At 47.3% G+C, this 26,342-nt stretch overlaps 1 long non-coding RNA gene across 1 annotated transcript; it reads right to left on the bottom strand.

The window, feature by feature from the left end:
* Positions 1-26,063, bottom strand: LOC146338468 (uncharacterized). Its single transcript, XR_014784757.1, has 3 exons — positions 25,906-26,063; positions 24,517-24,565; positions 1-296 (listed from the first exon to the last, which is right to left on the bottom strand). It is a non-coding gene; the product is annotated as an uncharacterized LOC146338468 (long non-coding RNA).
* Positions 26,064-26,342: the final 279 nt, after the last annotated feature.

The following is a 26,342-nucleotide window of genomic DNA, read 5'->3' as shown; positions in this document are numbered from 1 at the left end:
GAAAAGGGACAATCACGTTTATTATATGCCCAGACAAAGGAGCTTTGAGAAGGCCTGAATGTACCAAGCATAGGTTAGGACAAGTGAAAATTTGATTTCTCTGCTCTGAGCTTCACTGCAGCTGTATAAAAATAACTAAGAAAGCCATTGTGCGTGTGTGTGTGAGAGGGCTTTGAGTACAAGCCCAGACATCCCCATTGATCCCAGTGAAATCTCATCTTGGTTTGCATTTATGTTGTTTAGTTCTGATTCAGCAGTTGAAAAGTGTCTTTAAACACTGCAGGTAACCATTTCCCCTGTAACAAATAGGAAAGAAATCAGGTTATAGTGAGGGCACCCAGCAGGACTCAGCTACTGTCTTCTCAGTGTCAATGTAAACTGATTTCTCTAAGGAAGACACTCCGGGAGAAGAGAACAGATTGTGGGAAACATCTTCTGCATGCAAGAGAGAGGGTAACAAGGTAGAAGGCAGGATACTATGAGATAATTATGCATGTGGGGGGAGCAAGGTAGTGGTAACATAGCACCATGCCAAAAAGTGCCTTTGTCTTGTGGTCTCAAAAATAATGAGGGATGAGTGGATTTCCTCCTTTGTTCCAGGATTTTCCTTTCTGCTGCATTCCACTCCTGTCCTGGCTGCCTAACTCCAGTTTTAACTAGGAGAATTTCTAAAATGGGCAGAACAATCCTAACTCCAGCCAAAGGTCAGTGCAGGGCGGTTAGGTTGGGGTGGAAGAACCGCTCCACCAGTGGAAAGGAGTCCTGCTGGTGGGGTGGCCCGTCCATTCTGGAGGCCCCTGGTATGCCCCTGGAAAACTAAACTGGGAGGATTTGGGGGCAAGTCAGGGTCAGCCTTGGGAATCCCCATTCAAAAGCCCCCTTACTCCCCCAGCCTGACCTTGGATTAGGTCCTGGACCTACACCTGTCTTGAGCTGGTGAAGATCTTTCCCCCTTGCATTGGAGCCAATGGGAGGGAAGTCAAAATAAAAACCAAAGATCCACTATGGAAACAAACAAAAACAAAAAACAAAAAAACACCTCAGTACCTCCCACCCTGGCTGGAGTAAGCCAACAGGGCTTTGGAAGTGGTGGATCATCACCTACTGAACTCCCCTTTCCACTTAGGATTGGTTTGTAATTCCAGAGTAGAGTTTTCATTAGTGTAATTTGCATCTTCTGCCCTCCACCACATCCTCAGTGTTACCACTGTACATGTCCACACTGATAAAATATGTTACAAGCATGATCTTTATTGCTTCTGCTATTTCTGAAGTTCAGGCATGACATGAGCGCCATGCCGCCATTGGTTGTGTGGCCAAAACAGCAGCACTCCTACACAAGAGGGAGCAGGCTCGGGATAACTGCAAGGTTTGCAGAAGTACATGGAAACTTTAGGAAAACAAAAGCAAACAGCAGCAGCAGCAACAACAACAAAAGGAGTGCAGAACAACAGGCCAATGAGGGCTGAGCATGCTCAGTGGGTCAAAGGCCCTTCATAGTAGGGGGAAAAAAAGGTTCCCCACCCCTGTTTTAAAGGGAAATAGCATTCAGGCTATCTGCCCCTAATTTTGGACTGCATTTTAGTTGGGGGCCTAGGGGAAATGCAAAGGGCTTTGGGGTGAAGTTTAAATCCCTTCTCTTTGTATCTGAGGCTGTAAAGGATAGAAAGAAATCCTTCTGGGTTGCAGAAGGCTGCCCCAAGGCAAGATCCTATCAAAATAAATCAGGTTTGTGCTGGGAAAGGACCATTACGAAGACCTGAAGAGCTGGGTGCCAGTCAGCATTAGATTGCATGGACTAACGTCTGACCTGACATAAAGCAACAACATTGCAGCAGATGGAAGACATACAAAGTAGGTTGGCTTCGCTGTAGCAGAAACCTAACAGAGGACTATGCAGAACAGTAGCATTATTCTCACATGCTCTGTGGTTCTTGTCCCCTCACAAAATATTTGCCAGCTCACAAGTTCCTGATGGTGTCTTTTATCCTAGTCCATGTTCGTTCAATTGTGATTACAATTATTATTAGCAAAGTGTCAACTCTGAAGTCAATAAAGTCACATAGCCCATGATCAGAACCATGCAAAGAGGATGATTCATCCAATGGCATTCAAGGGGGGAATAGAACCAGCATATTAGGGATGTCTAGGAATCCATCAGCCAAGAAGAGAAGGATGTGGGGTGGACAGAGTTTGGGTGTACCAATATGACTGAAAACAGAGCTGTTGAAGAGAAGTTAAGGGTGCAATGCTATGCATATTTAGACAGAAAAAGTAGGGATGGATGGACTCACCCGTGTTTGCAGAGCAAGGGCACTTCCCAAGTCACCACTGCCATCCACCCCCACTCACTGGGCCATGCAAGCCCTGGAGGGCTTGGCAGGTGGCCTGGGCGTGCCCCATAGCCACCCGTTCCTTGACATGAACCGCCATTTTATGCAAGATAGGGGATCTGTAATTTCTGCACATTTAATGTTGTGCGAAATGGCAGTTGTACAGGGTCATCTCCGCAACATCAGAGTAGGGATGGCGGAGAATTTCTACACAAATCTCCGGGAGGCTGAATGCCAACGCATTCGGCCCCCCAAAATTGTTGGTGAAATTTTTCACCAGCCCCCCGCTAGGGATGCACAAAAGTCACTTACCTGGTCTCGCAGCTTGCTTCGCGGTGGGGGGGAGGCGCTTCGCTGCTCCCCCTGAAGTTCAGGCTGGTGGAGGAGGCTTCCCTCCTCGCCCGGCCAAAATTCAGGCTGGGGGGGGAGGCTTCCCGCCTTGCCCGGCCGAAATTCAGGCGGGGAGAAGCACCCCGTCTCCCCAGCCGCGAACTTCAAAAGAAAAAAAACACGCCCCTGTGATAGGCTACGTAACGATTAACGTAGCCTATCACGGCTAGATCTGCCAAGTCAGCCGTGATAGGCTACGTTAATCATCACGTAGCCTATCACGGGTGACTTTGAAAAAAAAAAAGCGCGTACGCAAATGGCGGCCCCCATAGGGAGCCACCATTCGCGTTCCTTATTTGGTCCCTGTAGTCTACGTAAAGATTTACGTAGACTACGGCGAAAATAAGGGCAACGCTATTTATAGTCACCCGTGACAATTTACGTAGCCTATCATGGCTGACTTTGCAGATCTAGCCGTGATAGGCTACGTTAATCGTCACGTAGCCTATCACGGGGGCGTTTTTTTTTTTAACTTTTAATTTCGCGGCCGGGCGAGGCGAGACGCCTCCTCCCCGGCCTGAATTTCGGCGGGGCGAGGCGGGAAGCCTCCCCCCCGGCCTGAATTTCGGCCGTGCGAGGCGGGAATCCTCCCCCCCAGCCTGAACTTCAGGGGGAGAACCGAAGCGCCTCCCCCCCACCGCGAAAAGCTGCGAGACCAGGTAAGTGGGTTTCGTGCACCCCTAATTTGCGTACGTGCTTTTTTTTTTTTTCAAAGTCACCCGTGATAGGCTATGTGACGATTTACATAGCCTATCATGGCTGACTTTGGAAATCTAGCTGTGATAGGCTATTTAAATCGTTACGTAGCCTATCATGTGTGTGTGTGTTTTTTTACTTTACTTTTTTTTTCGCGGCCGGGTAGATGGGGCGCTCCTCCCCGGCCTGAATGTCGGCAGCGAGGGATGGGGCGCTTCCCCCCCGGCCTGAATTTCGGCCGGGCAATGTGGGGCACCTCCCCCCCCTCACCTGAACTTCGGGGGGAGAACCGAAGCACCTCCCCCCCACCGCGAAGCAAGCTGCGGGACCAGGTAAGTCCCTTTCGTCCATCCCTACATCAGAGGCATAAAGGGGCCCTTTACGCCTCTGATGTTGTGGAGATAGCCCTCTACAGCCACACTTTTGTGCAACATTAAATATATAGAAATTATGGTTCCCCCATCTTGCATAAAATGGTGGTTCATGTCGAGGAATGGGTGGCTGCAGGAGACTCCCAGACCACACAGTGCTTGAAGAGCATGCATGCACTCACCCTGTGGCTTGGTGAGCAGGGGCTGGGGGTGGGGTGGATGCAGGGGAGTCTACTGGACTCACAGACCCAGTGGGGTGCTTGTAACATCCCTAGAAAAAAGTCCTGCATCTCCCAGCATTGCTGGGCTTTTTCTCTCTACATGCATAGGATTGTGCCCTAAGTGTTCAAACATACAATGCACACCACAAGATGCAATCCCACATCTTTTCTTTCCCATAAACTGTATTGCTACAAAAGGTGTGATGAGCTATCATCACACCATACATTTCACTGCTCCAACAGGAGTAATATCACATCACAAATTTTTGTGTAGGGGTGAGCTGTCACCTAATCCCTCATCAATCCCTCCCATCCATCTTGGGAACTGAAACTAGAAGATGTGAACAGGTAAGATGATGATGATGCATTGACCTCCATATTATGGCATTGGGTTGCCTCCCAGTTAAGAATCAAATCCTGGGCTTAAGATAAAAGATCTCTTCAAGCCCCTAGTTATCATGCAGAAGGTAAATGACTATTACCCTCTATAACAATTCCCCCTGGGGTCAGGCATAACTCACTTTTGCTCATCTACTTACACTTTTTGGAAAGTCTCTCAAGCTGTCCCTCTCCTGTTGTCAAATGCAGCCCAGAATCCACTGCTCCCATGGGGGAGGAGCAAGCGGATCTTCCAGAGATGACTCTCAAGGTATTGGATATAAGATCAGTAGATCTTCAGGCAAAAGGCCTTGCACAAAGTCTATAGTGGGCATCTTTGGACAAATTTCTATCTGGATTGCTTCTCTCCTTTCCATCTCTGCTTGGTCCTGAGCTTCAGCCATGGGAAAGCTTCCTTTGGACCCCTGGGGAGTACAAGCTTTCCCTTCTATGTTTCTAAGCTAGAGATGCACAGACCCCCTGATGTCCAGTCTGGGGAGGGGGGTCTGCAGTGGGGGAATCTGGGCTGCTTGAGGCCCCACAGATTTCCCTGGAGCCTTACTGCATCCAGAGGATTTCATGGAGCTGCTCTCCTCTACTCTAAATGTTGCGATAGGCTAATCGCGGCTGCCATTAGCCAGTCATAGGAAAATTACAGCTGTAAATCAGATAGTTTATGGCATTTGTGGCTGTAAAGCACTTCCTTTTATGTAAATTGTGGCCATTTACACCATTTACACAATTTAGGGCTGTAATTCTCTTGGCAGCTGCCACTAGCCTATTGTGACATTTAGAATGGAGGAGGGCCACCCTGTGGGCAATCCAGTGGACCTGGAGAGCTAGTCTCCTGCAGACTTCACAGGTAGGATTCTTGAGAATTTGGCCTTGTTTGAGTCCACAGCAGGTTTCTCCCCTATTCTAAGCTGGGTTACATAGCTCCCCAGACTCCTTTCTGGGCTCCTCACCTATCCTTTCTTTGGCCTCTAACCACACTCCATCTCTCTCTCTTCCTCCATTCTGCCTCTGCTGTGATCTCCTCTCTCTGTCTCTCACTCTCTTGGTCTCCTCTGTCCTATTCTCCCTCTCTGCCTCAATGTGAAAATGGCATTGTCACTTAGTAAGAGAATAGAGCTTAATATTAAAGAATGTTGTAGTTCTACAAAGCAGCTGGCTTTGCTGTTTACCTAGTTTCACAGCCACCAACAAGAATTTAAGTAAGACTAAACTAATGTAAGCTGCATTCCTACACACACTTACTGGAGGTCCAGCTGAAATGAATGAGGATTACTTGTGAATAGACATGTTGCACACTGTTAATCAACAGAGTAATTCAAGCTTCTCAACCTGGTGCCCTCCAGATGTATTTGATGTCAACTCCCATCAGCCCAAGCTAGAATGGCTAATGGCCAGGAATTCTGACAGTTGAGGTCCGTAACATCTGGAAGGCACCAGGTTCAGGGAGGCTGGAGTAATTGATGAATTAGCTAGAACACATATAATCAATTGATCAATGATTCTTTAATCAGGTTGGAGCCCTATGTTTAATATTAAATGATATTTGCACTTACTTGGACAGAATCTCTCTCTCTCTCTCTCTCTCTATATATATATATAGAGAGAGAGAGAGAGAGACAGAGAGAGAGAGAATCAGTTTATGTTCTGATCCATTGTGCTCAAATCATAATACAGCTAGAACATGATTTGCTGAACAAATCTCTGTTTTAAACCACTAATTATGAACTTTAGTGACATTAACTTTTCAGCTTTACACATAGGGATGTACGAAAGTCACTTACCTTTCGCGGATTATGTTGATGGGGGGGAGGTGTTCCATCCCTCCCCCCGGAATCCTCGATGGGGGGTGAGGCACTCCGTTCCTCCCCCCCGGAATCCTCCACAGTCGGCTGTGCTCCGTAGAGCAGCCGGCCAGGCCCAGCCAGGGCAGAGCTGTCCGCAGCCAGATTTCTGGCTGCGGAGGGCTCTGGGAAAAAACAAACAAACGGTGTACACAAATGGTGGTGGCTATGGTCGCCACCATTTGCGTTCCTTATTTTTGCCGTCTTAATCTACGTAAATATTTACGTAGACTAAGACGGCGAAAATAAAGGGAACGCAAATAGCGTAGTGGACGCTATTTGCGTTCCCCTTATTTTCACCGTCTTAGTCTATGTAAATATTTACGTAGACTAAGACGGCCTAAAATAAGGAACGCTTATGGCGGCAGCCGTAGCCACCGCCATTTGCGTACGATTTTTTTTTTTTTAACCCAGTCGTTTTAGGCTACATAAAAACTTACATAGCCTATCACGTCTGGGTAAAAAAAAAAAACGGCGCATGCAAATGGCGGAGGCCGTAGCCGCCGCCATTTGCGTACACCTTTTTTTTTTTACCCAGACATTTTAGGCTACGTAAAAACTTACATAGCCTATCACATCTCTGTAAAAAAACCAAAAAAACCAAACTGCAAATGGCGGTGGCGGCAGCCGGTCGGAAGACCAGCCGCCGCCGAAGCTGCTGCTGGAGCCGCTGCTGCCTGGAAGATCCGCCCCAGGTAAGTCTCATTCTGGGGGGGATCTGCGGGGTGGCAGGGGGGTGGCAGGCCGTTCCACCACAGATTTCGGGGGGCCAAATGCACTGGCATTCGGCCTCACCGAGATCCATGGTGGAATTCTCTGCCACCCCTAGTTACGCATTATGGACAAGGGAGAGGAGATGGAAAGCTCTTGTTTTCATAAACAACCTCTATATATAATAATCCCAGCCTAGGCTTGCACTCCTAACCACAATTATTAGGAAGTAAATCCAATGTATGTAGGGTTGGCGGAGAATTTCTCCCCGAAACTTCGGGGGGCCGAGCGCCAATGTGTTCGGCCCCCCGAACAAGTTTCAGGGAGAAATTCTCTGCCCCCCGTCCCCCGCACCCCCCCGGGGTGGGACTTACCTTTCCCGAATGTCCCTCCCGGCGGCGGGTCCCGGCGGCGGTTCGTCGGGTCTTCGTCAGGGGCGGGGGCGTCAGCCGATCTTTCGACCGGCTGCCACTGCCGCCATTCCAATAAAACTAAAAAAAACCACACGCCCCCGTGATAGGCTATGTGACGATTAACGTAGCCTATCACGGCTAGATTTGCAAAGTCAAATTTCGGCCGGGCGAGGCAGGAAGCCTCCCCCCCCCCGGCCTGAACTTCGGGGGGAGAGCAGCAAAGCGCCTCCCCCCCACCGCGAAAAGCTGCGAGACCAGGTAGGTGGGTTTTGTGCACCCCTAAATGTATGTACAGTATGTACAATATGTATGCATGTACAGTATTGACAGTTTTACCCTATACTTCAGCATGATTCTAGGGTGACTTTAAATCAAAGACCAGATAACATAATTCCATGTCATATAATACAGTACAATCTTATGCATGTCTACTCAGAAGTAAGCCCCACTGACTTCAATGGGGGTCACTTGCAAGTAATTGTGTAAAGGATTGCACTGTATTATAAGCAACAGTTCTAGGAGAAGCATAAAACAACGGGATTAAAAACAATTTATGTTAAAAACAAAAACAAAACTGGGAAAGTAAAAAGGTCTTCATCTGACACCAGTGTAGGCATCAGGTAAGTTTCCTTGGGAGAATGTGCTCCAAAGACAGGATGCCACCACTGAAAAGGCCCATCTCATTCACCAAACCTCAAATGCCAGGTCAGTCCAAAGGAACTCAATGGAACTTGTTTGAATAAATATGCTAAGGATTGGTCTGAAAGAACCATAAACAGGATTTTCCCCTGCTCTTTTCCTATATAAAATCAATGTAGAACTAGAAAGAAAATGACGGTACAGTTAGGAAGAGAAAAGTAATTGGCCTAGTTGGTGAATGATCCCTGGCCAGTGCTAGATGGAAATGCATCAAGAGTAAAGCAGAAGCAAAGACACCATCCAGATAATAGAAGTGGCAGCATGTAAAATAAAAAGGTGACGAATATAGTGGTAAGCGATGGATTGTGGGGCTCAGATTCTATGAAAAGTCATTCAGGGGACTAAGGAAGGGCCAGTGCAGTGAACTAAATGAGAAAGTGATGCCAAATAGAAGAAGAAGGATAGAAGAGGTAAGGAGGGTTTGATCGCCTCCTTGCCGGAGAGCTAGTCTGTTGAACTGCTCAGGATAATGAGATGCTGTGTAGTCTGCCAGAGCAAAGGTTAAGGATGCAGTGATGGCTGGTAAGTTAGACCCAAGGACTCTTACAGCTGCATATGTTGGCTTGGCACATGAAAAGAAAGCAAAGAGATAGATCTAAGAGCCAGTTCATAGATGGGACAAAGCCTTAGAGAAAGGAGAGCAGAGAACTTTTGTTTCTCTTATCAGAGACTGATACCAGCAGAAGATATGAGCTGCTCCAAGGGTTAGTTACAAAATATTTCCTCTTGTTGCCATTCTAGAATTTGACCCTTTGCTCTGCATGTATGTTTTTGTTCCTGAGACAGGACTGAAAACAGAGAAAACATGTAACAGAGCAGAACAGAATTGTGTTCTGGGAAAAGAATGTTGCACAGCAATGTACCATTATCTTTACATCCAGAAAACACGAATGGCATGATGTATCTGTGCATAAAACCAATACCATGTCTAATCATTTCTCCACCCAGTGAAGGTTCTCACACATGCACAAACACACACACGCGCACACACGCACGCATGCACACATGCGCGCGCACACACACACACACACACTTACATTTCCAGGAACTTGCATAACATTGAATTAAGAATGGCAAGATTCTCATGACTCACACAGACTGCTCCTGCTTAAAAAAGCTGCCGCTGCCTCCGCACCATCTAATGTCACTCATATCTATTTGATTGTCTTGTCTCATACCCAGAGGCTGAATGTGTTGTACTGTGTTAGGCTGCAGGCTTGGGGCCAATAAGAGTCTGCAATAGTAGTAGTATGCCTGGCCTACTGCCATCTATAAGCCCCTGTGCAAAGTGGTACTTGGCTTTCATCCGTCTTTTTGAAAATGTGCTTAATACTTTCATATGGGAAAGAAAACATTAGATAATGTAGTATTTCATTAATAATATTTTAATAACTGACGTATTATGCCAATTTTGCCATATTGTCTAGCTTGTCATCCTCCTGGTCATTCTTCACTTAGGATGGTCCAGTCAATGCAACAAGCCATTCTGGACAATATTTTTGAAGCTCTGGATCTCCACAATGGGTGGAGGTTCACTCAACACCTTCACTTTCATTCCAGCATTAAGCCAAGATTATACTCTTTTGGTGGCTCAGTCATGACCACGGAAGCATCTTTGGACAGCGCTGGCTCTTCGGCTTAGAAATGGAGATGAGCACCACACCCTAGAGTTGGACACGACTGGCTGGGGACACCTTTACCTTTACCTTTATACTCTTTTGGAAAAATCTTTAGCTCTCTCACGTGGATTCCATGTATTTGCAGATTGGTTTTTCACTTTTGAGGAGGATTTCTGCTAATTCGCAGTTGCGCTAACATGCAGTTGTGCTCATTCACATTAGCTAATGTACATTAGCGTTAGTGCAAACTAATACAAGTAGAATGAAATTCTGGTAAAGCTCGTGCACACACACACACACACACAATCGAATTCCATCACTAAGCAGATGTGGGAACAAAAGATTTTCAAAACACAGCCAGAACAGATTTAACAAAATCTGTACATCCCTATATGTATTGAATGGAATACTCAGAGCATGTGCAGTTTTGCATTTAAACTCACTTTGATCATAGCACCATCAAATTGAGTTTGCTTTTGTTGCTCGGATGCTAAACAAATAGGCATTGTTTTGTTGGAAAAGGAAAGGGATATATATATATTCCAAAGTAAAAACACTAAAATGAGCATCTGGATACATGCCCCGCTGGCCACCCCCTAACCATAAAATGCTCTTTGAGAAGAGGAAGAAATAAATGATACTGTGGCTCTAATTGTCCTTGGTGTGTGCATGCTAGCCCAGGTGCTCAAGTTGGGCCTCCTTCCAACTGCCCCATCACCTGCTGCTCTCTGGGTAGTCAGTTGGAAGCATCTCCAGGACACAAGCCTCTGTCCTTCAGCCCCAAGATCCAGCCCTAGTAGCAACCACATCAAGGTGAAGGTTTCTAGTTGAGTCTTCTCCCTTGTCCTGCTCATTGTTCATGTGGAGGTAGTAGAAGTGATAAACTGGTGTATGCTGTGCCAATGGCAGTGAACCAGCCAAAATGTATTCCAGACCAGACACAGATTCCAGATCCAGCATCAGGGATTGGCACCCTCATGCTTCTGCTGAGAGCCCGAACTCTCGGAAGGGCCCATCAGTTCACCGCTCCATCTCCCTTCCCCTCCCTTTACCTTGTTGAAGTGGGCACCACCAGCAGCAAACAAAGCCAGGATCACCAGCAAGTGCTGCTGTTGAGACCATCATTTTAATTGCCATACAATGCCTCAGGGGTCCCTTCAGAATGATACACCATACCAGACACATTGCGGGAGGATTAAAATGGTGGGCAGTTGCTGGCGAAGCCAACGTTTTTGCTAATACTGGCAGCTACTTCAACAAAGGAAGGGAAGTGGAGGCAATCAGAGCTACTGGTAGGGGTGTACAGACTGTGTAAAATCTGCTCTGTTTGTTTTTCATGGATTGTCGGGGGCCTTTTGTTCCATCGTCCACCCACAGATGGATGTGAATAGTTTTTTTTGTCATGTGGAAAAATGCACAAATGATTACGTAAGTATTTACAAAATTTACCTTAGTACGTAACATTTAACGTAGTGTCCCCCATTCCATTCAACGTTCTCTCAGCAGAAACTTACATAGTTTCCTACAAATTTATATGCATAAATTTCAGGAAAGTAAAAAAAAAAAAATCATCCCAAAGTCCATGGACTCCATGCGGCCTGAGGGGGTCACTCCACAGAGGATTCCTCAGGTCGAATTCTTAGAAATCCGAGCTTATTTTAGTCTATCTCAAATTTCTCCAGCATCCCTAGCTACTGGTAGGAATGTACGGATTCCCCACCTTCCGTTCTGGTGGGGAATCTGAGTGGGGGGGGAGGCAATCTGTTCCTCCCCTCCATAATCCTCACAGAACAGCTCTGCTCCATGAGGATTCTGCAAAGCCAAGGGCCACCCTGTTTTGCTGTCTGCACACCCTGGATTCCCCCATTTTTTCCGGCTCCCCGAACTTACATAAATAATTCTGTAAGTACTGCCGAAAAATCCTTTTCGCGCACCCGCCGTCGGTCTCCGTAAGCCTCGGGTCATAGGGAAAATGTCTATTTATTTTTATAAAAAGGGCAAAGCCCTTAGCGGGGATTCTCCATGTAACTTCCAGTCACCTGACCTCACCAGGCCTGTCCTGACCTCACCTCACCTGACCTCACCTCACCTGACCTCACCTCACCTGTCCTCACCTCACCGGACCTGACCTCACCTCACCATACCTTGCCTCCACAGACAATAAAAAGAAAAGATGGAGGATTTCTTAGGACTTCGTGACTCATCCCCAGAGAAAGAAAGCCTCGGGTCACAGGGAAAATGCCTACATCATAAAAAGGGTAAAGCCATTCGCATTCTTCTTCCATTTCCAATTTACGGATTTCTTTTCGTGATTGTTTTTGTAAAATCCGCCATTCAACGGACAAAAAAAAAAAAGGGGGTCCACATGAGCTCCAGTCCGGGTCGACCGGGCCGCCCCATTCCGAGGACCAGATTTGTTAGAGTTTGATCCCATTTAAAATTCGTGCGGAATTCTCTGACATCCCTAGCTACTGGTGGTCTCACCTTTGCTGACTGGGGGTAGATTGTCATAAGCTGCAGTGTTCTTGCCACTACTGGGCAGTGGTAGGGATGCTGTAGGTGCCCAACTGTATCTGGGAGTCCATCAGACTCCCTTCCACCACCGCCCAATGCCGGCTCAGTGATCCCCTGCCTGCTGAGCTGCATGAGCAGGTCGGACTTACCAGACCAATCCAAGAGTGCCCCGCAGCCACCTATCCATCCCCCATGCCAGCCACTATTTTTACAGAAGATGGGGCTCCAGATTTTGGTATATCTAATGTTGTGCACTTCAGCAGCCATGAGGGGCCATTTCTGCCCTTTTCATATATCTCATGTTGTGGAAATAGCCCATTGCAGCCACTGTTGCGTGCAACATTAGATATACCAAAATGTAGAGCTCCCATCTTCTGTAAAAATGGCAGCTCACAATACAGGCAGTGACGGGACAGGAGGAGGATGACAGGCGCTTCTCTATCCTCCTCCTCTTGCCCTGCCATTGCCACTGCAGCACCCAGGATGGGGGGAGGCGGAGAAGGGGGCTCCCTTCTCCTCCTCCCATCTTGGCAGCACTGGCAGGGAAACAGGAGGACAAAAGGGGCTTCCCTCTCATCCTCTTCCTGTCAAGTTGCTGCCTGGAATGCTGCAGAAATGGCCCCTTTACAGCCTCAGATTTACAGAAATACCTGAGCTGCCATTTTTATGCAACATGGTGGCTTGGGGAGGAAGCGGGTGGCTATCAGACCCACTCCTCATGTGCAGTTTTGCTATCTGATATCTATATTTTTTATGTTTCATATTTCTTTTGTTGTGACTTCTTAGAAGAAGAGTGGGGAATGCATAACTGAAATACCCAGAAATTAGGTTTGAAGGTAACTTAGAGTAGCAGCTTAAACGTATTGACATAGAATGAACTACATTCAGTTCAATGGGGCTCACTCTTTGGTAAGTGCGTATACAGGATTGCAGCCTTACAGCAACATTTGAATAAGACATGGAAGACAAAACCCCTGGTAATATCATAGGTCTAAGAATTCAGATAAGAATAAAAAACCTGCTTTTGTTCATGACAAGTGCAACAGGAAAAAGCTGAAGAAAAGCAGAAAGCTTAACCACAGGCAATAGTACAGAATACATATAGCTTGTCACAGAGGCCTTAGCAAAGTAAGTGGAGCCTGTTCTATCTTGTTAAAATTGATTATCACATTCATCCTTCCAGGTTTACAAAATGTGAATATTATCAGTCAGAAGATGTTGCATGAATGTTGATTAGGTTTGAGTTGTCAGAACATAAGCAAATCAGAAAAGCCCTACTGGATCAACCAAAGATATCTAGCCTTAACCCAACCTGTTATGCTCCAGTTGGACTACAAATCCCATTATCCCCTGCCATCATGATTGTTTGCCATCCTGCTTGCAGACGCTGGGAGTTATAGTTAGGGATGGGGAAATATTGGTACCTAATTTCACATTTTCAAACCACTATGTACGCCAAAAGTCTGTTATACTTCTAGGGGTGGCGGAGAATTTCTCCATGAATCTCGGGGAGGCTGAATGCCAACACATTTGGCCCCCTGAAATTGGCGGTGAAATTCTCCGCCCCCCCCCCCCGGGATGGGACTTACCTCCTTCGAATGTTCCTCTCGGCGCCAGGTCCCGGCGGCGTTTCAACGGCGTTTTGGTGGGGGCGGCGGCTGGTCTTCTGACCAGCCACCACCGCCATTACAAAGTAAATGTAAAAAAAACCCCCCCACACACGTGATAGACTACGTAACCATTTATGTAGCCTATCACGGCTAGATTTCCAAAGTCAGCCGTGATAGGCTACGTAAATCGTTACGTAGCTTATCACGGGTGACTTTGGAAAAAAAAAAAGTGCGTACGTGAATGGCGGCGCCCATGGGCGCCGCCATTTGCGTACGCGCTTTCCCCCTCCAAAGTCAGCCGTGATAGGCTACGTAAGGATTTACGTAGCCTATCACAGTGTTTTTTGAAAATCTAGCCGTGATAGGCTACGTAAATCTTTACGTAGCCTATCACGTTTGCTTGTGTGCATTTTTTTTTTACTTGGAAATGGCGGCGGCGGCAGCCGGTCAGAAGACCGGCCGCCACTGCCGCCAAACTGCTGCCGAACTGCCGCCAGGAGCTGCCAGTGCCAGGGACATTCGGCAAAGGTAAGTCCCATTCTGGGGGGGGGGGCAGACAGTTTCTCCACCAATTTCGGGGGGCCGAATGCATTGGCATTCGGCCTCCCAGAGATTCGTGGAGAAATTCTCCAACATCCCTACTTGCGACACTCCTGTAAGGTAAGTCAGTATTACTAACTCCGGCACTGCAGATGGGAGGACTAAGGTTGCGACAGAGTGGCCTGCCTGAGACCAGCTAGTGAGTTCATGGTAAGAGGTGACATTCAAACTGGGGACTTCCTGATTCATAGTTTCTTACTATGCTACATACCAGGAATTGCTGACTACTACCCCATGTGCTGAAGTGCTTGACTGCAGTCTCTCGTCGTCGGTCGTTGCAATGTCAAGAATTGCATCCAGCTGCCCCTTGTGTTGAATCACTGAAATGCAGGTGGCAGCTTGTCAGCAAAGAACCTTCCGGACCTGCACTGACTCCACCCACCAGAGCTGGCCATTGGATCATTCTAGGCAGGAAGAATGATAAAGATCTTCCAAGAAAGTCTATCTGAGTTATGCTGTGCCTTCATTTTGAGTGTTGATCTTTGATTCTTCTTTCTGTTTTCCCTGCTGATACTTATTGCTCTTTGGTTCTGACTCCTGGGTTATTCTCCAGGGCTTTGTGCCCTGATGCTGTTGCTCTTTGGTCTGGGTTCCTTACTCACTCCAGATGGCTGCCCATGGCTTAGCCCTGACACTACACCATCTTTCTGGTTCCTTTTGTCTGTCCTGAATCTATTGCCAATCAATTTCATTGAGTGACCCTGAGCTCTTGCATTATGGGAGAGAAACAAAAGCTTAGCTCTATCCACTTCTTTTCACCCTGTGAGCAATAGTATATAATATACTTCTTTTAAATCTGAAAATCAGATATTTATTGTTTTAGATCTTGCATACATATATCTAGAAATACATTTAATTAAATACATTTAATATCTATTTAAATGCCCATGAGAAGGACTTTGGGTTCACATGTCAGCACATCATAATTCTGTACTTTAAAACACCAGCTTGAAGCCTGCCTCTGTAGCCGAAGAAAAGTCATTGAGCAAACTTACATTACTTCATTTTCTATTTATTACACTTAAATGCTGCCTTTTCTTCCAGGAGCTTAAGGAAGCACGCATCCCTCCCGCTTATCTCCACAACACCCCTGTGACGTAAGTTAGGGTGAGAGATAGTGACTGGTTCCAGGTCACCCAGTGAGCTTCAGTGGCTGCCTGGGGACTTAAAATGCAGGTTTCCCCAGTCCTAGCGAACACTCTAACTCAGTGATGGTGGAACTTCCAGCCTGTGGGCCAGACCAGGCCCATGGATGTCTTCCATCTGGCCTGCCAGCTTCTCTCCTAGGACTCACCAACTCCCTCTGACCCTACCTAATGCTCACCACTAGTGAAAGGCAGTCTTCTCTGCTGGGCAGAGAAACCCTGCTCTTATCCCCAATCACAAATCAGAGATAAGAGTGGGATTTCTCTCTCCATTCCCTTTCTCCATGCAGAGCAATTTCTCCATGCAGAGCAAAGCTCCTGCTGATGTCAGAGGGTGAGGCTTCAGGAGGGAGGAGGGGGCCACCCCCTGACATCACCTGGCCCTGTGGGTGTCTCCAAAGACAATCTGGCACCCAGGACCAGAAGACTTTCCCACCCCTGCAGTAACTACTACAACACAGTCTACTAGTTTCCGTGGAGAGAGGAGCACAAACACTACTGTGGACTCAGGCTTGAGTGTTAGCATAAGCCTGCTGAACACAGTATACATTTCCCGGGATGAGCAGGAGATGGTTGATTCAAGATAATATACTCTAAAGGAAATGACTTCCAAAATTCAAGATGAAGGGTTCAGCTGGTGCGGGATACACAACAAAGGGAACCATAGGTTGCTAATGTGAATGCTGGAGTATTTCTCCTTGCAGTGGGAAATATATTGGCAGGCACGACAACAATAATTTGCCTAAAACATAAGGGAGGAAACAGGAATGTAACTCTTCACTGTTTGTGCAGCTCTGCATGAGAGCTAGAGAAAGGAGATTAGGAAATGTTGAATACTTTTCAACTCTCCTAGGAATACTTTCTGGAGGGGAATTATTGTGTGGAATTATTAATTCTTGGGAGACAGACACATGGCTAATAGCAACAGTTTGAGACTGTTAACCCCAAGGGATTGATGGCTGAGGCTGCAACCCTGTACCCACTTACCTGAGAGTAAGGCTCATTGAGCTCAATGGGTCTTTTTTTTTTAAGGAGACATGTGTAGGATTGTACTGTAAAGCCTCATTCAAGCATGCAGAAAACACATGTGGCGGAATGTTCTTAGATAGAGTTTTCCCTTCCTTAAGAACAGAGATAACACAGTTTGAATTAGTGCTGTGCTGAAACCCCACCTGCCTTTTTGCACCCTCTTCATTTCCCTGAGAAAGAGGCAATCAATTTTCTGCCTCTTTCACAGGGATACTGAGAAATTCCCCATGGTACAGAGCTTCATTGCTTCCTTTTTAGGGATGTACGAAAGTCACTTACCTGAACCCAAAAGTTGATTCGCGGTGAGGGGGAGGCGCTCCATCCCTCCCACCACGAATCCTGTTCTGCCGGGACTGCAAATGGCGGCGGCCGTAGCCGCCGCCGTTTGCATCCCTGCAGTCAGCCGTTATAGCCTACATAACTGTTTACATAGCCTATCACAGCTGAGTGGGGAAAAAGAAACCCGCGCGTACGCAAATGGTGGCGCCCATAGGCGCCGCCATTTGCATATGCGTGGTTTGTTTGTTTTTTTTCCCCCACTCAGCTGTGATAGGCTACATAAACATTTATGTAGCCTATCACGGTGTTTTTTTAAAATCTAGCTGTGATAGGCTACGTAAATCTTTACATAGCCTATCACTTTTTTTTTTTAACTTGGAAATGGAAGACCGGCCGCCGCCACCACCGCCGAACCGCCGCCGGAGCTGCCGCCGCCAGGGACATTCGCACAAGGTAAGTCCCATCCCGGGGGGGGGGGAGGGGGATGTCAGAGAATTTCTCCACCAATTTCGGGGGGCCGAATGCACTGGCATTCGGCCTCCCCGAGATTCGTGGAGAAATTCTCTGACATCCCTACTTCCTTTACTATAAGAAGGTGGCTGAGGGGTTTGTGTGCGCTCTTTATTTTACAGTGTTTATCCCATTCTATCTTTGCAGCTCTCTGGCTGCTTGAGCTTTCTGAAAAGGCGCTACAGGACTTAACCAGGACTTCCCCCACTTGAGGCTTCACAGCGCTGCTGTCTGCTGAGTGTCTGAAAGCTGAGCAAAGAGTTCAACAACAACAAGCCAAAATGCAGCACTGAAATTCCCAGAAATTTCCCACAATTTTTAGGCGCAATTTCTTTTCACCCCTCTCCACACAATATGGGCAAAATAAATAGATTGAATAATTTGGCACAGTGCTAGTTTGAATACTCCCATCCTCATAGAAAACCTTCTCTGTGTACAGAACAGTAGCATATGAAAACCACTACTCCCTTATTTTTTTCTTTTTCTCTTTGTCTTTCTCATCCTTCGCCTCCTTCCATATATTTATGATGTCCAGACAGCTTCTTATTAGGGGCTTAACTTTGTAAGGGAGCAATCCTATGGCTGCTAGACTGTGGCTAGACGGCCATAGGATATGGTGTTTTCTAGGAACTGACCTAGCAGCCCGCGCTCTGAGGTTGGTTCCCAGAGAACTGACCTCCCCACACTTCGGCACTGCCTTGGAGGCAGCGCAGAACAGCCCATCCTCCGCACTCACAAGAGGAGCACGGAGTGGTTGGAAAGGGGCATGGCTGAGGGGATTCTGGGGAAGGGAGAGCGTGGCTGCCTGTACGACACATCCTATGTGTCGTATAGCAGCCTCCTCCCCTGCTCTGTCCTCCCATGGCTAGACAGCTTCAATCAGCTGTCTAGCTGAAAAAGCAGGGCAGGAGGAGCGCAGAGGAAACGATCCCCTCTATGCTTCTCCTGCCTTGCTTTGGATAGGTGGTCACCTCTGAGTTTGGAGGCGGCCAGCTATCTTGATAGGATTGCTCCCTAAGGGATTCAGCACCCTTGGTTTCCATTGCATTGGTTGGGAATGGACTGGAAGCAGAACCCAATACCTGCCTACTAAGTAGTATATTCCATTGAGTCCAAAGGGGCTTACTCCCTGGTAGGGATGTTCATGAAATCCACAACAGAATCAAATGAATTTGGATTTCTATGAATCCGACCCACAGATTTTTTTTCTTTTCCTGAGTCACACAGATTCCATGGACTCGTGGAGGTGTGTTGTTGTTGTTGTTGTTGTTTTAACTTTCTGAACTTTTATGCTAATTTAGTCATAAAAATATGTTTAAAAAACTGTTCAAAAATGTGTGTTGCCCCCATAGCCTACAGCATGAACTTTGGGGGGAATTTGCACATTGGGGGGGATTTGTGCATTTTGCAAATGTGAATTTGTGCAAATTCAGGAAATCAGAAAAAAATCTGATTCCACCAATGAACGGACAATGGAATGAAAGGTGCCTGAAACTCCAAAAAATGCAGATGGAGGTTTTCTGTCAATATTGAAAGACAGAGATACATTTTGTCAGAAGGGACAGAAGTGTGAAATTTTTCAGGAAAGAATAAGCAGGCTACAGCCTAATGTTGTCAGTTTCAAAATAGCTGTACTTCCTATATTTCTATTTGTAAGTAGCCTCTTCCTGCACCTTTTCATGCAGCAGTACCATAACAGTAACCAATACAGAGAAGTGGCTGGGAGCAGGATGGGCATACCCAGGTAAGGTGTCCCCTTCTCACCTCAGAAAACAGCCATCTCAGGCTACGGGTCAGTGTGCATTTCATTGGTTTCATTTTCTGATAAGTACTTATCAAAATTTTCAAATGTCGTCATAATCAGGATGGAAAGGACTTCAGATTATTATTACTATTTTTCTTCTAAAAATGAATATGGGGTAAAGCAAAACTGACAGATTTGTCTATCCAGGCAGATGGCTTTGAGTTCTCATTATAACTCTGGGTTTGAATCCCTGTGGCTACTAGGGGTGGGGGGGGGGTTGATTTGCAACCAGCATTCCCCTTTGTAGAGCAATCCCTGCTTTGGTGGGAGCACAAACGTCAGTAAACCAAAGAAGGGAGGGACCATAGCTTAGTGGCAAAATGCATATGTTGCATGAAGAAGTCCCCAAATCCAGTTAAAAAAGGGGTCTCAGGTACCATTGCTAGGAGAGGTCTTTCTTTGCCTGCCAGAGACTCTTGAGAACTATTATCAGTCTGGTTCCATATAAGGCATCTCCTACGGATGTATGAGAATTCTGTGTTGGAGTGAAATCTCAATGGATTTTACAGGTTCCATCCTGGAAGATTTAGTTCCACTTTGCCCCGCTGATATAGACTTGATCTGTAGAGAGTCAAACCAATGTGCAGATTTTTGATTTATTTGTTTTTTAAGGGCAGCAGCTTCCCAAAAGAAGAGGGGGAAAGCCTCAAAGTGGAGGATGAAATTGACAGGTTCTTTGGCAAGTATGGAATATGGCCCTGCAGGGCAAAGCAAAGTACTGAGTGGAGAAGATGAACCTGAGAAGGATATTTACAATGGGAGTGGGCCTCTGCAGGGCTACATGGAAGACACTTGTGCAAACCCCCCATATATATTTGGGGGGGGTGCACTTGAGCAAATCCATCTGTCTGCTATGTAGACTCACAGAGGCCCATTACCATACACACATACACACACACACCATTTGTATCCTACCCTATATCATTAAGATCATCTCAGGGAGTCATTAAGATTTCAGGGTGTCATTAAGATCTTAGGGTGGCGTACGGTCATAGGGATGGGGGAGAATTTCCCCCTGAAACTTCAGGGGGCTGAGTGCCAATGCATTCGGTCTTCCGAAGGTTGTTCGGGGAGATATTCTCTGCCCCCCCGCCCCCTGCCCCCCCCGGCATGGGACTTACCTTTCATTAATGTCCCTCCCGGCGGCGGGTCCCGGTGGCGGTTCGGCAGGTCTTCGTCAGGGGCAGGGGCGGCAGCCGGTCTTTCGACCGGCTGCCGCCGCCGCCATTACAAGCAAAGTAAAAAAACAAAAAACGCCCCGGTGATAGGCTACATGACGATTAACGTAGCCTATCACGGCTAGATCTGCAAAGTCAGCCGTGATAGGCTACGTTAATCATCACGTAGCCTATCATGGGTGACTTTGAAAAAAAAAAAAAGCGCGTACGGCTAATGGCGGCCCCCATAGGGAGCCGCCATTCACGTTCCTTATTTGGTCCCTGTAGTCTACGTAAAGATTTACATAGACTACGGCGAAAATAAGGACAACGCTATTTGCGTTGCCCTTATTTTCGCTGTAGTCTACGTAATCATTTACGTAGACTACAGCGACCAAATAAGGAACGCGAATGGCGGCTCCCTATGGGGGCCGCCATTTGCGTACGCGCTTTTTTTTTTAAAGTCACCCGTGATAGGCTACATGACGATTCACGTAGCCTATCATGGCTGACTTTGCAGATCTAGCCGTGATAGGCTATGTGAATCGTCACGTAGCCTATCAGGGGGCGTTGTTTTTTTTTTACTTTCGTGTTTGCGGCCGGGCGAGGCGAGGCGCCTCCCCCCCAGCCTGAATCTCGGCCGGGCGAGGCGGGAAGCCTCCCCCCCCGGCCTGAATTTCGGCCGTGCGAGGCGGGAAGCCTCCCCCCCGGCCTGAACTTCGCAGGGGGAGCAGCGAAGCGCCTCCCCCCCACTGCGAATGGCCTTCGACGACAGGTAAGTGACTTTCGTCCACCCCTACTGGGGAGACGGGGCACTTCTTCCCGGCCTGAATTTCGGCCGGGCGAGGCGGGAAGCCTCCCCCCTGGCCTGAATTTCGGCCGGGCGAGGTGGGAAGCCTCCCCCCCTGCCTGAACTTCGGGGGGAGCAGTGAAGTGCCTCTCCCCCACCGCGAAGCAAGCTGCAAGAACAGGTAAGTGACTTTCGTGCACCCCTACGTACGGAAAAAATCAATTTGAACAGTGTAAAACAATAAATAATTTAAACAGCTAAAACATGTTAAACCATTAAACAAGCTAATACCAGTTCACATCTGATACAATACAACAGTTAAAACAGTGTGCTCCTTTAGGGGATGCATTTAGCCCTCAGAGGCTTTGGAAAAAGCCATGTTTTTACTTCCTGCCAAAATGAAACCAAGGTATGTGCCAATCAGGCCTCCAAGGGGAGGGCATTCCACACAACCAGGGTGCCACAGCATAGAAGGCCCTCTCCCGTGTCCCAACATAGTGTATGTCTTAAAGAGGAAGGCCCCTCCAACAGATTTCAGTCCTCAGGCAGGCAGATATAGGGAGACATGCTCCCTCAAATATTGAGGTCTCAAGCTGCATTAAATGTTATCACCAGAACCTTGAATTGTGGTCCTGTATTGGCGTCCCAGTCTATTGGCGGCCAGTGCAATTCCTTTAAAACTGCTGTTATATGATCTTTATGAGATGTTCCAGTCAGCAGTCTAGCTGCTGCAGTTTGCACTTGTTGCAACTTCTGGGTCATCTTCAAGGGCAGCCCTACGTAAAGTGCATTGCATTGGTCTAACTGGGAAGTTACCAGTGCATGTACTACTGTGTCTAGGTTATCCCTGTCCATGAAAAGCCATTACTGGCAGATCAGCTGAAGCTGGCTCCAATTACACAGAGTCCACTTTGGATTCCAGTGACAGGGATGGATCTAAGAGTACTCCTAAGCTAATGCACCTGCTCCTTCAGGGGGAGCACAACCCCATCCAGGACAGGTTGCTTAGCCAATTCCAGGACTCAGGAACCACCAATCCCCAGAGCTCCTGTCTTGTCAGGACTTAGTTTCAGTTTAATGGCCTTCATCCAGACCATTGTAGCCTCCAGGCACTGGTCTAGCACCTTCACTGCCTCAGTGAACTCGAATAACAAAGAAAAATGGAGCTGAGTATCATCAGCATACTGGTGATATCCCACCCACAAACCCCTAATGACCTATCCCAACAGCTTCATATAGGTGTTGAACAGCATGGGGGATAGAATAGATCCCTGTGCTACAACACAGCTAAATAGCTATAGGGTAGAACAGGAATCCCCCAGTACCACTCTGTGGAGTTGGCTAGGGATGTCAGAGAATTCCGCCACAGATTCCAGTGAGGAATCCAGTGAGGATTCCAGTGAGGAATTCTTTAGAATCTGGCCCCCTGGAATCCATGGCGGAATGGTCTTCCTCCCCCCGCCACCCTGCGGAATCCCCCCAGGATGGAACTTACCTGGGGTGGATGCTGTGGCGGCAGCAGCACTGGTGGTGGCTCCGGAGGCAGTGGCGGCTCCAGTTGGTCTCCTGGCCGGCTGCAGCCAGGTTGCTGCAGCCGGGCTGCTGCAGCCGCCATTTGCGTTCTTGCTGCCGTGATAGGCTATGTAAGTATTTACGTAGCCTATCACAGCAAAGAGCAGGGACGCAAATGGCGGCCGCTATGCCATTTGTGCCCCTGCTCTTTGCCGTGATAGGCTACATGAGTATTTACATTGCCTATCGCGGTAAAGGCAGCCACGCAAATGGAGTAGCGGCCGCCATTTGCGTGGCTGCCTTTACTGTGATAGGCTGTGTAAATACTTACGTAGTCTATCATGGCTGCTTGCAAGGATGCACATGGCGGCTGCTATGACGGCTGACATTTGCAGCCACAGCAGCCTGGCCGTGGCTGGAACTCTGGCTGTGGCTGGCCCCAGCCAGCAGCTCCTTGGAGCCGCCATGGAGAGGAGCCAGCTGGGTAGGATTCCAGGGGGAGGGATGGAGCACCTCCCCCACACCACAGATGCCCCGGTGCGGAGCCAGGTAAGGGATTCATACATCCCTAGAGTTGGCCCTCCAGGTAGGAGCGGAACCATTGTAACACAGGGCCCCCAACTCCCATCCTGCAGAGCTGTTCCAGTAAGACACCCTGATCAATGGTGTCAAAAGCCACTGAGAGGTCCAGGAAGATCAACAGGGTAGCACTCCCCCTGTCTTTCACCTGGATTAGATCATCAGTCAGAGCAATTAATGCCATTTCAGTGCCACATCCTGGCCTGAAACCAGACTGAAATGGGTCCAGATAATCAGTTTCCTCCAAGAACATCTGAAGCTGCCCAGACACCACACGCTCAAACACCTTGCCCCAAAAGGGGATATTGCCAATGGGGCGATAGTTCTCACACACCACTGGGTCCGGGGAGGTCTTCTTCAGGTGAGGGCGCACTACAGCCTCTTTCAAGGCAGCAGGACCCACCCTGCGACAGAGTGAAGCATTTGCCCCCCCCCCCGGACTCATCCAATCAAGCCACTCCTACTAGATTGTATTAGCCAAGATGGGCAAGGGTCAAGCTTACATTTGGTGGGATGGACTGATTCAAGCATCTTGTCCACATCATATATATATATATATATATATATATATATCCCCATTTGCACAACTTTAAAGTCCTGAAGGGGTGGGGGGAGTTCCCATTAGCTCAATACAAACATGTCCTGAATTAGGAGGAGGAGGAGGAGATTTCCTGAATCGGGGGGGGGGGGCAGAATCTGCTACAATCCACTGTTGCTTATCAAAATGGAAGCACTGTCAGGCTCAAATGGAATGGAATTTCCAGCAACACACATCCCTAGTATCCACATTGCTATGGCTTCAAATATAGTAGCAGTGGGGAACATGTGGTCCTGCTGGACTACAATTCCCATAATTCATAATCATTATACACACACTGAGGATGATGGGAATTGCAATGCAGTGAGTTCTGGAGGACCACAGGGTCCTTAACCCTGGTGTGAAGAAAACCTGATCTCTCTCATACACTTGTGCTTGAGAGTTCCTAGCAGCCACACCAGGAAATGCCACCACATTGTCCATGCTCATGGTATGCTGCTGAGAAACCCCTGTGGAGGGGCTATAGGTCAGTGCATGAGCATGTGGTTTGTATACAGAAGGTCCTAGGTTCAATCCCTGGCATCACCACTTGAAAAGATCACATGGTGGAGAAGAATTTTCAGCCTGAGACCCTGGAGAGCCACTGCCAATGAGAGCAGAAAATACTTGGCTCTATGGGTACAATCTATCCTGGTAGAAGGTAGTTTCCTGTACAAATGAGTGATGTTCAAGATCACTAGGATTCTCTGAACATTGTCTCACCTCACATCTCCTCCCCAGTTCCTGTTTGCGTTGGTGATCGGTGCTTGCTCTGCATAAATGGGGAAATTGCACAAATTAAGTAGCCATCAAATTTGACCTTTGGGCAAATTTCTCAAATTTTCCTACATAGACTAAAGAGGGGCTGGTTCAGTCTATAGGAGAAATTTGTGCAAATTAGGAAATTTGTGCTAAAGCGACCTGGGAAAATTGTGCAAATCGAAAGTGAACACACATCCAGCAATTTGCAAACATTTTTGGCAGACACATGCTGCTCACACTTGCAATCACATTTAGGGCTTAGAATGAGGCCATTGTTGAATGTTTTGGGAGCAAAGATGAAATTATCATCCATCCCTATCCTGCACTCCTTGCACCTTTATAGATTTGAGCCATGGGAGTATATGAGGTCTTATATATATGCCTTTATAACATGGATTGGTGGGGGCTTCATGCCTTGATTCCTAATAATGGGCTTGTAAGATTAATGGCTACTAGTCCTGATGGCTATATGCTACTTCCAGTACCGCAGGCAATATGGGGATATACATCAGTTGCTGGGGAACATGGTCAGGAGGGTGCTGTTGCAAGTCCTGCTTGTTGGTTTCCTGTGGGCAGCTGGTTGGCCACTGTGTGAGCAGAAAGCTGGACTAGATGGACCCTTGATCTGATCCAGCATGGCTCTTCTCATGTTCTTATGTTAATTATAGATTTGGAGGTATGATTGAGGTCATCTGGTCCAACCTCCTGCTCAATGCAGGATCTGCAATGCAAGATGCAGCTGTAGCACCCATGACAGATGCCAATCCAGCATCTGCATAAATGCCTTTAGCAAAGGAGAGCCCACCACCTCCTGAAGCAGTCCAATTGTCATTTTTTTTTAAAATCACTAAGGTGTTCCTCCTAATGTATAACTGAAACCTGCTTAAATTCCCATCAATTGGTTCTAGTTGGTCATTTGTCCATCCCTGACATACCCCACTCTTTCATTTTAGCCACAGCATTCCATGCCCTTCCCTGCAGGAAGAGGCTTTCAGAATTATTGCTTCCAAGACTGCCAATAATCCCCAATTGCCCATCACAACATGTGTGGATGCAAATCCCAGCCTGTGTAAGCACAGTGCTTCTGCCATTTTTTTAAAAGGATGTTTTATGCACTTCCTGCTGTTTCCTACACCACAGAGGTTAGTTCTCCTGTGAGTACAAAGGAAACAGCCAGTTACACAGAACTATATCTTAACTCCAAGTAGGGATGTACGAATTGTGTACCGCTTGACTTCCGTGCCACTTGGCTTCCACAGTTTGCGGCCAGTGCTCCGTTCTGCTGTTCACAAGCCCCTGGAATTCTCCTCTTTTTTTTCTGCTCCAAAAATTACAAAGATAAATCCGTACCGAAAACCATAATTCCGGTGCCCAGCCATCTCCGTGAGTCTGCATAACTTCCATAAGAATCGCTATTTTTCGTAAATATTTACTCTTTTTTTATTATTGAAATCCTCCGTCTCCATTTACTTTCGGCCAAAACACTTCCTCTTCCTAGGGCCTTCCTAAAAGAAGGCTGTCTTAGGTGCCTGAGCAATAAACTATTGGTTTAAAGCAATGCTGTTTTAAAGAAAGAAAAAACCTTTTAAATTGACCATGCCAGTCCTGGAGTGGCAAGGCCATTTTAAAAGGTTTTTTTTTTCTTTCTTTAAAACAGTGCTTCTTTAAACAAAGAGTTTATTGCTCAGGCACACTTAAGACAGCCTTCTTTTGGGAAGCCCCTAGGAAGAGGAAGTGTTTTGGCTGAAAGTAAATGGAGACAGAGGATTTCAATTTAAAAAGAACAC

This window comes from Heloderma suspectum, chromosome 9 (assembly GCF_057233095.1).
Source record: "Heloderma suspectum isolate Gila_16-S chromosome 9, 16-S_ref, whole genome shotgun sequence".
NCBI classification, from domain to species: Eukaryota; Metazoa; Chordata; class Lepidosauria; order Squamata; family Helodermatidae; genus Heloderma; species Heloderma suspectum.
Note: the sequence above shows the minus strand (reverse complement) of the source record. Positions and strands in the feature narration are given on the sequence as shown.